The sequence below is a fragment of the Megalobrama amblycephala genome, linkage group LG24, assembly GCF_018812025.1.
Source record: "Megalobrama amblycephala isolate DHTTF-2021 linkage group LG24, ASM1881202v1, whole genome shotgun sequence".
In the NCBI taxonomy this organism is placed as follows: Eukaryota; Metazoa; Chordata; class Actinopteri; order Cypriniformes; family Xenocyprididae; genus Megalobrama; species Megalobrama amblycephala.
In genome coordinates, this window is record NC_063067.1 from 17532142 (window position 1) to 17546570 (window position 14429).

At 36.7% G+C, this 14429-nt stretch overlaps 1 protein-coding gene across 1 annotated transcript in view; it reads left to right on the plus strand.

The window, feature by feature from the left end:
• Positions 1–14429, plus strand: part of lg24h1orf127 (linkage group 24 C1orf127 homolog) — a 76994-nt gene that overhangs the window by 34598 nt on the left and 27967 nt on the right. The window contains exon 13 of the transcript XR_007182968.1: positions 12258–12396. The gene's annotated coding sequence lies outside the window, so the exon portion shown is untranslated. The remainder of the gene's footprint in view (positions 1–12257; positions 12397–14429) is intronic.

Sequence of the window (14429 nt, forward strand, 5' to 3'; positions counted from 1 at the left end):
GCCTGAGAAGTTTCGGACCAAAAGTTATAACAAAATTTGCAAAAATACTAATAACTTTTGACTATATTAACCGATTGTAAGGAAACTGGTCTCAGTAGATTCCTTGGGTCATGCTGAGATCATAGATATCAAATTTACTAAAGTCGGATGAACTTCCTGTCCACCTTATTGTTGACAAAAAGTTATGGATTTCAAGTCGATACGTCAAACCGTTTTCGTATACTGGAGCAACAAATTTGAGGCATGATGCAAAACTGACTCTTGAAGCTGGATCTCTTCAATGCTTTGACATATTGACACCAAACTTTGCAAGTGTCATTTTGACCTCACTCTGACCATACTACAACAATTTGGACACAGCGCCACTTATTGGTCGAAAGTGATGAACCAGTAAATCCTAATTTTTTATCATTTTTCAGCTCTTTTACCTAAAATTATCTTAATAGGTCTTTAATTGCTCACTGTTGCAGTTAGTGTGATGCTCCCAGTCGTGTTGGCTTGCTTCTTGTACCGTTTTTGTGCTTGGCCCCGTAATTGCTGCTTGCAGCTATATTTTTAAATATATCTCTGATTGTGTTCGCCTAGGATGGCTTGAGGGTGAGTAAATCATGGGATAATTTTAATTTTTGGGTGAACTATCCCTTTAATACTGTAGTTCTGCTACAACAGAATTGAAAATGTCAGTAGGCCTATAGTATTTCTGGTGCTTTTGATATCATACAGTTTTCACATATGGGATCATATAACTGGTGATTTTATTTAAAGGAGCATGATATACTCCGTTTATCCTAAAATATATGTTCTGGGGTCTGCGTGATGTATTAGCTGTGTGACTGGGGTGGTCAGTGATTAGTATAGAGCGTATTATGTAAAGGTGGCCCAGCTCTGGTGGCTAATGGCCTGGCTGTCTACATAAGTTATGGATGTACCCTTTTGAGCAGAGGGGTCGCACATAAAGGACCACCTTTTTAATTCACAGTCACCCACGGTCATGCTAAATGGCTGATACTGGAATTGAAATCCTAGTTTATACCCATACACACACTCTTTGTTCCAAATATAGCCATTAACTTTGATGGCTGAACAGAGGCACATTTTCTCCCCTCTTCGTTTTCACAAGGTTAAACATTTTCTATGTTGGCTCTCTGTGCCTTATGAATACACCACTTTTATATCAATTGTGTAAATGGTATACACAATTATTATATCATGATGACATGTTAAGATGTCATTATTTGCATTGCTTTGCTGGAACACAAAAGGATACATTTTAAAGCATTTCCATGAGTACTGGGGCTTTCAAGGAAAAAAAGGACTCAAACACACTGTAAAAGTATCATGAAAGCTGTTCATATGGCTTAAGCACTACATATTCCATGTCTTCTAAAGTAGCTAAATAGCTGTGTGATAAACATGATTGTTGGCATGTTTTGAATCATGCTTTTGAATATGTTTTTTTTTTTTCACTGTCTGAATGATTCATTCTTAAATGAATTTCTGTAACTCACTGACTCAGTGATTTGGTTCACTTGAAGGTAAGATCATAAGTGAATTCACATATCTATCATCTGACTTCAGAACAGTTTAACTATATTTTTCTTTTACAATACTTTTGAATGGTACTTTTACATGTTTTTGAAGCTTCGAATGCCTCAGGTCTCAAGCATGGAAAAGAGTCACTAGTACACTTTTTCTTTCTCTGGAAGAAAGCAAGTCTTACAGGTTTGAATGATGACAAAAGATTTTCATTTTTTAGGTTAACTGTCCTTTTAATATTTTCAAGTCCATTCTTGTCACCCTCTGTTATGTACATATGGAAATATGAAATTCTCTGCTGGTGCTTTTACACAGTCAATAACACTTTTCATTCACGCTCTGACACATGAACACACTTAGCGCGGGAACCTTTCATGTTAATTGTGTCTGTGTTCCAGCTAAGACCCTTAAAACACAGACGCCTAGTCCCCATCTGCCACATAACACTGATTGCGAATGTAGCAAAATCCTGATTACTGAATTTCTGAGCAGCTCCTTTGTGTACGGCACTTCATTTTTCCTCTCTTGAGTAGATTATTAAAAATTGATAATTCTTTGTAATGGCCTCATTTCTGTCAGTTTTCATATTTTAATCTGGTTTTAAGGAAAACAAGATACATTAATCAAATATGACAGAACACTCTCTTAATGTAATCATGCAGGGGAATATGAATTGCAAATGCACGAGCCCCCCCCCACCCGCCCATGTTCTTCCATTAATGTTACAAAATAAAATAATCATGACCATTTTACATAGAGATCGACGACATGTGATGCAATGGAATATTTAAAATCGGCTTCGTTGGAAATGGTTGAAAGTCAAGGCTTTGCATCAAAGGCCAGTACTGCGCTCTTTAAACAAATGCAAAATGACACATGCATAGACCATATTCTCACCAGTAGAGCAATGTTTTCTTGCTTGAATTATCTTCATAATGGTACATCACTGTCTGGGCCTTTGTAGTTAGTTTGATATTTAACCTTGATAGATAAAGACTGAACAAAAGCACATTACTTGTTCCTGCCCTCTGAATACAGTGGTTGTATGATCATAACAGCGTAAAGCGTGCTCAACACAATTGTACATTCTGCTAAAAATTCTGTTAAGCATTTTAGAGATTACATACTTTTTATGCCAACAGTTTGCAGATCACTGCACTGCAAGAGGAACGCTGTTAACCAGAAGTCAATATCTCACACAGAGAATGGAAAGCCATAATTAGATTCATTTGCAACTCAGATCAATGTTTTCCTGAGGATGATGGTTATAAAGTAGAAGAGAGCATTAAAAAATCATAACTAAATAAATATGTGTTTAGGAAAAAAAAGAGCTCGCGCCCAATAGTGCTCATAAACCGAAATCAGCGTGTGCGAAAAAACAGAATGAATATTTAAAGACGGCGGAAAGAAAATGGCACTAATGAAGAAAGGCAGTTCTAAAAGGCTGACCCAGGAGCGAGGGAATTCTTCGGAGGGTACCTTGGCCATACTTAGAGAAAAGCAGATAATTCGTTAATGTCACGCACTTGTTGGAAATGGCAGATAAATGGATTCCAGCCATTATTTGCTGGCCTAAGTGAAGTGAAGGAGGAAGTGTGGCAACGAGGACAAACCCAGTTATGAGTGATAAGTGTCTAAAAGCTAATGAAGGCTGGATAGGCTCAAGGTCAATGGCTGCCGGTGAGGTGTCTGTACGGCTTTGCTGTCCCGGTGCTTAAATATAGTGGAATATACATTGAGCTTTTAACACCTTGAAACATACGCGAGGCTGGAATATGAAATATGGGCTTGTAATGGCGTTTTAATGACCCTCTCCCCACCCCCTTCCTGGCCTAAGATTGGAAATCAGAGGTGAACCTTGATATCACTGCACTAAGTGCTTGTAATGTGCTGTAACTTTTTCCTTTAGTGTGGCCACTAAGGCCATTTTGCATAGGTGACTGTTCTTTCCTTTCTAGATCGCCATTGCAGTGGAGGATCAAAACGGCTCAAAAACCAAAATACTTTTTTCCATATTGCGTGTCAAAGGAATATTCCAGGTTCGCCCCCCAAAAATACTAGTTGAGCTCAGTTGACAACACGACAAAAAAAATATTATTTTGTTTTCTAGAAAAAAAGAAGCACAAATTAAGGTAACATTAGCTGTGTTTCCATTAACCTTCAAATTGCGCAAATTGAAATTGCGAGTTGAAAATACGCCCAATGGAAACGACAATTTCGAAAAAACTCGCATATATCGCAAAAAAGTTTTTACGCTCACATGAGGTGGTTTTTCAGGCACTTCGAAAAAGGAATATTTTTTTTCCGCATTTACAGGTCACCTGGCTGGTACACGTAAAAGTCGATCATTCTTTAAAGTTGGCGATGTATGTTTGTACAGAAGACGAGACAGAGTACAAACTCATAAAAGACAAAAGAATTACAGGAATACTGGATTCTAAACAACAAAGAAATGCCACAATTTATCAAGACCTCGAAGCAGATAGGAGGGAGAAACACTCAGAAAGACCTCATACGTGGCCGGCTCCCAAGTATAAGGGTTTTCCTTGCCATTAAAGGGTTAGTTCACCCAAAAATGAAAATAATGTCATTAATTACTCACCCTCATGCCGTTCCACACCCGTAAGACCTTTGTTAATCTTCGGAACACAAATTAAGATATTTTTGTTGAAATCTGATGGCTCAGTGAGGCCTCCATAGCCAGCAATGACATTTCCTCTCTCAAGATCCATAAATGTACTAAAAACATATTTAAATCGGTTCATGTGAGTACAGTGGTTCAATATTAATATTATAAAGTGACAAGAATATTTTTGGTGCGCCAAAAAAACTAAATAACGACTTGTTTAGTGATGGCCGATTTCAAAACACTGCTTCAGGAAGCATCGGAGTGTCAAAGTCACATGATTTCAGCAGTTTGACGGTTTGAAACGTGATCTGAATCATGATTCGACAATAAAGATTCATAACGCTCCGAAGCTTAATGAAGCAGTGTTTTGAATTCGGCCAAGTCGTTATTTTGTTTTTTTGGCACACCAAAAATATTCTCGTCGCTTTATAATATTAATATTGAACCACTGTACTCACATGAACTGATTTAAATATGTTTTAGTACATTAATGTATCTTGAGAGAGGAAATGTCATTGCTGGCTATGCAGACCTCACGGAGCTATCGGATTTTTTTAAAAAAAAATACCTTAATTTGTGTTCCAAAGATGAACGAAGGTCTTACGGGTGTGGAACGGCATGAGGGTGAGTATTAAATGACATTATTTTCATTTTTGGGTGTACTATCCCTTTAAAGGTGCCCTAGAACTTTTTTTTTAAAAGATGTAATATAAGTCTAAGGTGTCCCCTGAATGTGTCTGTGAAGTTTCAGCTCAAAATACCCCATAGATTTTTTTAAATTCATTTTTTAACTGCCTATTTTGGGGCATAATTAGAAATGATCTGATTCAGGGTGTGTGGCCCTTTAAATCTAGTGCTCCACGCCCCAAGAGCTCGCGCTTGCCTTAAACAACATAAAAAGTTCAAACAGCTAATATAACCCTCAAAATGGATCTTTACAAAGTTTTCGTCATGCAGCATGTCTAATCGCGTAAGTACAGTGTTTATTTTGATGTTTACATTGATTCTGAATGAGTTTGAGGCTATGCTCTGTGGCTAACGGCTAATGCTACACTGTTGGAGAGATTTATAAAGAATGAAGTTGTGTTTATGCATTATACAGACTGCAAGTGTTTAATAATGAAAATAGCGACGGCTCTTGTCTCCGTGAATACAGTAAGAAATGATGGTAACTTTAACCACATTTAACAGTACATTAGCAACATGCTAACGAAACATTTAGAAAGACAATTTACAAATATCACTAAAAATATCATGACATCATGGATCATATCAGTTATTATTGCTCCATCTGCCATTTTTTGCTGTTGTCTTTGCTTGCTTACCTAGTCTGATGATTCAGCTGTGCACATCCAGACGTTCTGCCCTTGTCTAATGCCTCAATCATGGGCTGGCATATGCAAATATTGGGGGCGTACACCCTCGACTGTTACGTAACAGTCGGAGTTATGTTGAGATTCGCCTGTTCTTCAGAGGTCTTTTAAACAAATGAGATTTATATAAGAAGGAGGAAACAATGATGTTTGAGACTCACTGTATGTAATTTCCATGTACTGAGCTCTTGTTATTCAACTATGCCAAGATAAATTCAATTTTTGAATCTAGGGCACCTTTAATGCTTGGATGACACACCTATGTCTCCTTCGAGTAAAAATAATGGCTATTGCAGTGGCTGTGATATACTTAAACCTACTAACATCCGTTGCCATGATTTTTGCAATGATTTTTGAGAAAAAAAAAAAAAGTTTTAGTTGCATAACGTTGGTTAATGGAAATGGCATCATCCAGGTTTTTTTTAAAGACATTTTGACAATATTGCAGAAGTTTTGTGCAAATTTGTAATGGAAAACCAGCTATTGAGGCCCTTACAGTGGAAGTAAATGAGGCCGTTTTGTATATACTATACAGTATTGAAACAGCATTTTAATGTTAAAAGTGGTATGACCACATTTACTTAAAGTGCCTCATTGTAACTCTGATTTTTGCTTTTTTTTTAAGGAAAAGGAGGAACAAGTCACAAGTCAATATTCCTTTTGAGTTTTAATTGAAGGAATACTTCCCACGCAGTGGCGTAAAGATGTTTTAGGTTTTCTGTATTGTTCAATCTGTGAATAAACATCTCGTGGGTGTTCTCACAGAAAGAAAATGTCGGTGTGATAGAAAGGGCTTAAAGTCTTCACTCTTAAGCTTGCTAAGGAGCCTTTTGGTTCCCTCCACTTGAGTGCTTAATGTCCTCTAAAGACCTATATTACACCCCAATTAGATGCCACTCTTGTTTCCCTACATCAAGGGCTTGACTCTACTGGCTTGTCACCTCTCTGTGCCCAATCAATTTCATTACTCCAGTTACAGCCCAGCTCGGGGAAAGCTATGCCCTTAAACTTCAGCTTCTGTCCAGATCGATCAATAGCGCACGTTGCTGCCAAGGTTCCATTTAAAGTTCATTTATTTCAAGCCATCATATAAAACAAGACAGAGCATCAATGTGGCCCCACTTTGTTTTATTTGTCTGAGGATTTCCAGTATGGCACGTTACCCTAAGTGCTGGGAGCGGAGTGGTTAGATTAGACGGGGCGCTTTCCTTTGCACGGAGCCGTCTGACAGCTTATCTCCATATTGGGTCTTCGCTGTGCTGTATTTAACACCACGCACTCCAAGAATAACATCTTCATAGCTTTGCATCCTCAACGAGACTTAATATTCAGTGTGAAGCCGATAAGTGTGTCTAATGATTTGTATGCTTATTAATTTTAAGAGGTATGTTACGAATTTACAGTCAATGTGCTTATAGACATGAGGTAATGGTGAAGTTAATATTTACACCATGAAATAATCCTCTAGGAATATTTTGACCGGACTGGCTAACATTGTTCTTTCCTCATCTCGTTGTTACTGTCTCATAAACTTCACCTTGACAGCTTAATGAGTTCAACGGTGTCCAAGAAGTTTATAGAAACTAGGTCATATCGATGTAATTGAGATTTAATTTCATAATTATTATTATTACGTTTATGTGCGAGCATTGCATTATGGCACAGTTTATTGACAGAGGGTTGTCTACAGTCCTTCACGATCAATATTATGTTTAAAAAAAAAAAGAAAAAAAGACTGTGTTGCTTTTAGGGAACTGCTGCACATAGATTTTGGTCACAGCGAAATGTACTCTTTGATGTAACCTGGTATTTTTTCTTTCCACGATCAATGAACTCTTGATATAACACTTAAATATGTACATACTTTTTTTGCTGAGCATAACTATATTCTGTAGATATATATTCATATCATAAATGCAGTGTTTGAAGCATAAAAGCTCACTGAGCACTTCGAAGTTGCAGATTTCTATTAACATCTATCCTCCATAGATTTCCTGAGTATAATCTGCGACATTAATTAATTTTAACATATATAATGGAACAGAGTAGATTCTTTATTCCGCATTATGTTAATATTCATGTCTTGGGAAGTCCTCGGAGATGCTTTTGTGGTTTGGTGAGCCGTTGTACATGCATCTGGTCTCTTTATATTCATGAAAGCTTCTGCACAATATCCTGGTAGTTTCAGGTTAAATAAGTTTATTTCAGATAAAATAAGTGCTTCTGCAAAACTCTTCCTATAACTTGAGCAGATTTTGGAGAGTCAGTTAAATAAGTCTTTGTAGTTAATGGATGAACCTAGCAAGAATTTGAGCTTGGATTTTGATTTGCTCAATTACAGCACATTTACGTTCATTCTTTTTAAAATAGATTATTATTAATAATCTCCTTATTATTATTTTAGCCAATGTTTGCTCAGCTGCTAAATGCCTCCTCACCCTAGAAATACAGTCAGATTTTAATGAAGCAAAGCTAGGCTTTTATCTAGACATTGAATATCACAGGCAGGCAGTGGCCGTGTGTTTATTTGCAAGTGTAGTGAACCGAATGAGAAGCCAGAACCCTGTAGCGTTTTAATGCACGGTACTCTCACTGCAGCGTCTCACACTCCTCACCGTAGTAGATTTGGCAGCGCGCGCCAGATCTCTGGGAGTGATTCCTTCCAAAGCTGGCCCAAATGAAACCATCTTGTTTTAATCAGGGATTCTGGCTGGAGCAGCAGCAGCAGCGAGAGCTGTGAAGCCTTGGCAGCGAGTCGACTGCAGTTTTGTGGCACCCATACAAAATACACAAATATTTCCTCTGTAATTACATGTCAAGTTGAACAAGCAATATAGACAGGGGGTGTACGTGTCGGGCACGTTGCAGTCGGACATCCAGGACTGCGAGAGACCCCAAGACTAAATGAGTCTTTCGGATTTTGATAGGTTTTGAATCGGCTTCCAGCAACGTAATGGACCACATTGTAATTGAGACTGCTCAATGGATTGAGTTACATCATGTGGTCTTGACGCTGTCTAATGAAGTGGAGAGGGCCTCCACCAGTTCACAGGATACTTCAAAGCTTGGGTGGATGGCCAAGAGACTAAGTAATTGTGAAATCATTGACTCTCTTTTTTGTGGTTCGTCAATTTTAATGACACTGTGGTGAACGAGCAATGGCATCAGAGCTGAAATATGATAAGCTCAATATCCATTTTTTGAGCTGTGAGTGATGCAGTATGTTTCAAAACCTTCCGTTTGCCTTCGGCTTCAATATTCAGACATGTAAAGTTGTCAAGACTGAAGTGGCTTGTTGGGTAACAGAGAAACCGAAGAAGAATGCAATCCATTTAATGTACTCTTTTTTTAAATATAATGTTTAATATTTGTTATGTAGTATATGTGGACCATTCTGAATGCCATTTAAGATTTTAATAAAAGCTCATCTGATCATGTACATTATCAACATCATGCCATATTGGTCTTAGATTTTTGCATGCAAGTTTGTGTGCACATGTGTGCAACACTTTGTGGTGGGGGGAAAAAACGTATTGTTGTTTTATGTTAGCCTCAAGTATATTGTTTATGACAGTCAAGTCCGCCTAGCCTCTCAAGATTGCGTGCTAAGATCACCAGCCAAAAACTTGTCACAGATGCTGATGAATTGGAAAACTGTAGTATATTATGTCACTCAGTTATATCTATTTTTTTTAATGTACTTCCATTTATCCATATAAACTTCCATATATATATATATATATATATATATATATATATATATATATATATATAATACAATTTTATAATTTATAACTTATATGAGAGTGGAACTGTAAACACGTATTTAAAAAAAAAAAAAAAAAAAAAAAAGGTTAACAAATTTGTTAAAGAACATTTTCACCCATATTGTTTTGGAATTTCTCAAAAAATTTAATATTTCATATTTTCTTTTATAGATTTTCTTTTATTTTATATAATAAAATATTCTTTTATATATATATATATATATATATATATATATATATATATATATATATATATATATATATATATTTGGTAATTATTTTGGCTATATTATATACATTTTTCAAAACAAATTTGTCATTAGTAATAGTAATGCAATACACACACAAAGGCCAAAAATGCCCATAATTTTAGTGAGTAACATCTGATAAAATGACTTGAGCAGTTCAGTGAGGTTATCACACATGCTGTGCTGACTGAATTATTCCTGCCAGTAGGTGGCGCTTTAGCTATACATAATTGATATCCCATTCAGCAGAGAGGAATGTCCTCTAATTCCAGAAAGGAAACTTGTACCAAACGGATCTTGTCCGAGTCATCACAATACTTTGGCAAGTCTACTATGCAAACCTGGATAGGAAAGAAAGTGTTTAACCTTTTTCTTTCATTTTCTTTTCTAAAAAAAGATTTTCATTAGTACATTTCATAAAGATATATTTTTCTTTTAATGTATATAGAAATAGCATGTTTGAGCTGACCGACTAGTGTTCAGTGTACTTGCAAATTATTTCAGAAGTACTATAAATAAGTAGTATATTTAAAATATTTAGACATGATGATAATTTATTATTTTCAATATTTTAATCACATACCATTTATAATTTTACTATACAATTGCAAATACTTAATATTTAAGCAAAGTATTAAGTATTTCAATTGTTTGATCAAATGATTTGAATACGAGTACACAAACTTCTTGTCCATTTAAATACTTCCCAATACTGAATGAACATTTACACTGTTCTGTTGTTCTTGATGCATTTCATAGTAGTTCTGGCGTGGGTCAAGCCGTGTCTCAAATTTCGTTTCATTTGCACTAGGACAGAGAGACGCCCTTCCCTAATGATAGTCAATATTATGAATGACTTTTAGGACATAGGCATAGTCAAACTCGTCTGTCTCTGCTTAAACTTGCCAGAAGGGAGACAGGCTTTATTTTCAAGAACAGTCTCCTGATTTGCAACTGAAGAGCACTGTCAATATAAGGAAAAGGTGAGGTTTCAAGGACTCGCACCGTTTACCTGTGTCATCTAGAAGGGTGCAATTGCTTTTCCCCGCGAGGAGATGAAAACGCTTCTTAGTTTCTAATCTGTAGCCTATCATGTACTATGCAGAAATAAGCCTTTCAGAAATAGATGTATAACTGCAGGAGGTGCATCTCCTCTGTATTAAGCCATTCACATTAAAACAATGTCGAGGTGATATATTTAAATCCGAGCCCTATTATTTTTATTGTTATTTTGCATTTTCTCATTCCCTGCCTCGCATCTTTGGCTGCCAGATGTGTCCCAGGCTGAAGAATTATTCCTCATCCCTTGAGTCAAATAAATGCAATCAATATGAGCATTGCTCTCAGGCCTTGAAATATTACATTAATGTTCCATGTGGTGACATTTTAGCCGGAATTTTCAAATACATCATGAAGGCTCAAATTAATATTTATCAGTGAGAGCCTTTTTTATGATTTGCAAAACAGTATTAGCACTGAACTCAAATTAAACACGTGGTGAGATCACAGTTATTGTAGATTACCTTCAGATGAAAGGATATTTTTAACCTGTATCCCCGAGACCACATGTGGATGCACGCTACTGGAGAACACAAAAGACGTCTGTTACAATATGCGGCCATACCCACGCAAAATACAGTTATCTGCCAAGTTTCATAGAGCAAATTACACATGAAAGTGTGTTTATTGCGTTCTGGGACTGCTCTTTTTTCAGCTTTTACCTGTAATGAATACTGTAAATCAAATCAACTAAATTATGCTGTTTAATATTTTGATGCTATATTACATCCTAGGGCTCGTTTAACTGTTTTCATACCTATGAAAACAAACTTGGTTTCTGTTTAAAGCTTCCAAAACAATACTGTCAGTTTAATAGTATGCATGCAGCACTTCTGGGAATTGCATCTTATCATTTATAGATCTGTTTTAAATTATTCTTGTCATTGAATCCAAATTTATGCCGCCATTGATCTCGAAGGGAAAATATTAAACGATTTGGGGTCGGTGTTTGGTGACCCTCAGGTCAAGGAGAATTTAACATTGGTGTTATTGAGCGTTACGCGCTCTCACCTGCCGCCGCTCTTGTGCTCCCTTTTGTTTCTGCTCATTTGCATTTTGTGTGCGTGCACGACGAACAGATTACCGGAATGCGATTTGAGACTCTAAGTAATCATGGACTTAGCCTACACCTCTTGAGGACTTTTCAAGCCAGTGTTTTTAGTTGGAAACTATGATATTATTTATCACTTTCCTCTCACGTGCCGCTCAAATGCGACCAACAATTTTTTTCTCCCCTCAGAGTACCTTTGCAATAACATGCACATATTTAAATCATAAATCTGGTGTCATTTATCCATTTTTCATTGTATGCATGAACCAAAAATCTTTAAAGCAGCCAGTCTGCAAAAAATCCTTTTACGGGTACACAAGTGAACTTACTATTTTAGGAAATTAAAGATATATTATCAACAGCAGCCCCCAGCCCCCCAAAAATGCCAGTCGCAATGCCTTTGCCCTTCGCCACCTACTCAGATCTCAGCTGAACACTGTTCGTGAGCAAGTTTTAATATCTGGCACCGATCGTGTGATCATGTAAACCGGCAGAGATGTGTTCTGAGGCTTAGGATGGTAGAAATGCTGCCAGGAAAGCCAGTCTGACATTAGTGTGTGCTATAAAATAAGCTGTTTTTCTTGTCATTCGCAGCTCCAGTGTACTTGCGTTTGGCCCGGTTGCGGTGGTTCTCGCTGAAGCAGGTGTTACAGCTCGGTGCAGTTCTCCCCCGTGGCCCTGTGATGGAGAACATCTGGAGAGCCTCTGTTCCGCCCCTTCTTTCCTGTTCCCGGTAAGACCAGGCAATGTAGTGAGCAGTATGGTGCATGTCGACACATGGCTCCCAAGTCCCCCCACAGGGTATAGAGTGCCTCCACATCCAAACTCACTTACGGCCTGAGTCAGAGGGGGGCTCAGTATGTTTGATTGCACAAATATGATATATAGATATATTTTATTTGGTTTTAGCTTATTAAAATTCCTCACTTCTTTAATGAGTGGTTAACCCTGTATGATAAGGTTCTATTTTTTAATATTGGTTAATGCATTAGGTATCAATCATAATGTTAATTGTACATACACTTTTATTCAAATGTTTGGGGCCAGTTAGATTTTTAATGTTTCTAAGTCACTTATTCTCACCAAAGCTGTATTTATCTGATCAGAAATACAATAAAAGTAGTCATTTTGTGAAATATTACTATTTAAATGAACTGTTTTCTATGTTAATATATTTTAAAATATATTTTTCCTGTGATGGCAAAGCTGAATTTTCAGCAGTCATTACTTGAGTCATCAGTGTCACATGATTCTTCAGAAATCATTTTAATATGCTGGATTTGATGCTCAAGAAAGGTTCCATAATATTATCAATTTTGAAAACTGTTGTCCTGTTTAATATTTTTGTGGAAAAAAATATTTTTCAGGATTCTTTGATGAATTGAAAGTTCAAAAGAAGAACATTTATTTGAAATAGAAATCTTTTGTTTTTAAATGTCACTTTTGATCAATTTAATGCATTCTTGCTGAACAAAAGTATTAATTTCAAGTATTCACTGACCACAAACTTTTGAATAGTTGTGTGTATGCTAATATTTTCTAACATTCCAAGTTGTAAAAATTAACATGAACATTATTTAGAACATGAATTAGCCATAAACATAATTTATATTTATAAATTAAAGGTGCTCTAAGCGATCCTGGGTGGAGTAACTTCCTATTGACGTTCGAAGTGTTGTCAAACAAAACAGAGGCTAGCTAGACCCTCCCTCCTCCTCCTCCTCCCCCTCCCCTCCGTGCTTCCTGAAACAGTCCTGAACGCGCATTTAAAATCATTCTTGTCGGTTATTGGCTGGAGCGTGTTTATTATGATTCGTGGTCCAGGCTGCACCACTTTGTTTTTATTGCCGTTTTTGGAGCTTGTGGCGACTACAGAGACTGCGTTTTTTTGCAGTGTGTTCAGGGGACAGGCAGCTAGCGGATAGTTAGGAGATGTTTGCTGTATGTGACAAAAAATGTTTTGGCCTAAAAACGCGTGACATCGCTTAGAGCACCTTTAACAGTAACCTAGATTATCAAATTCTGGGGAAAAAAAAATAAAAATGTTGGTCATTGTTAGTTCATGACACCAAACTAAACTTAAGTGTTACCAATGAATTCAAACAAATTATAATTTGACACATAGATTATGCATTTTTTTAAATGCTCAAATTAGCCATACTTTACAATGTGGGCTAATGGTAATATGATATATCTGGCAAATTAACTTTTGTGTAGCAGGACCAAATTCTGATGCTGGATATTTCATCTTTCTACCTTTATGATATTCCAAAAAATATTTCATGGAAAATTAGCCAGATCCTGAATGTTGTGTACTATATATACACAGTACATGTCAGATGATCATTATTGTGTTAGCATGATCTCTCTTATTTTGGTTAATGTGTAAAATCTTTCCACCAGCAGTTCTTTAAAAGCATTTAACTTTTCACTTTGACATTAAAATCTGGTGATGAAAAGGAGATGCTGATCGATGAAAGAGTAATTAAGGCCCATGTAAAAATGATAGCACTTTTATCCAAGGTCAAATAGCCCTTGAGGCAAATGAGCTGTTGTCTTCACGTACAACGTGTACCAGAACATGCTCACCTAAGTCATCACATCGTTTGAGTGATCCCCGGCACTGAGATTGCACACTGACTGGAATGAAACATTAGGATCTTGTGAGAAATCATTTTGAATCGTACTGCAATCACTGGTCTTGAAACCCAGGCAACTGCGATTCAAAAGCAGTCATAACTGCCGCAGGTTTGCAGTATAAGCGAG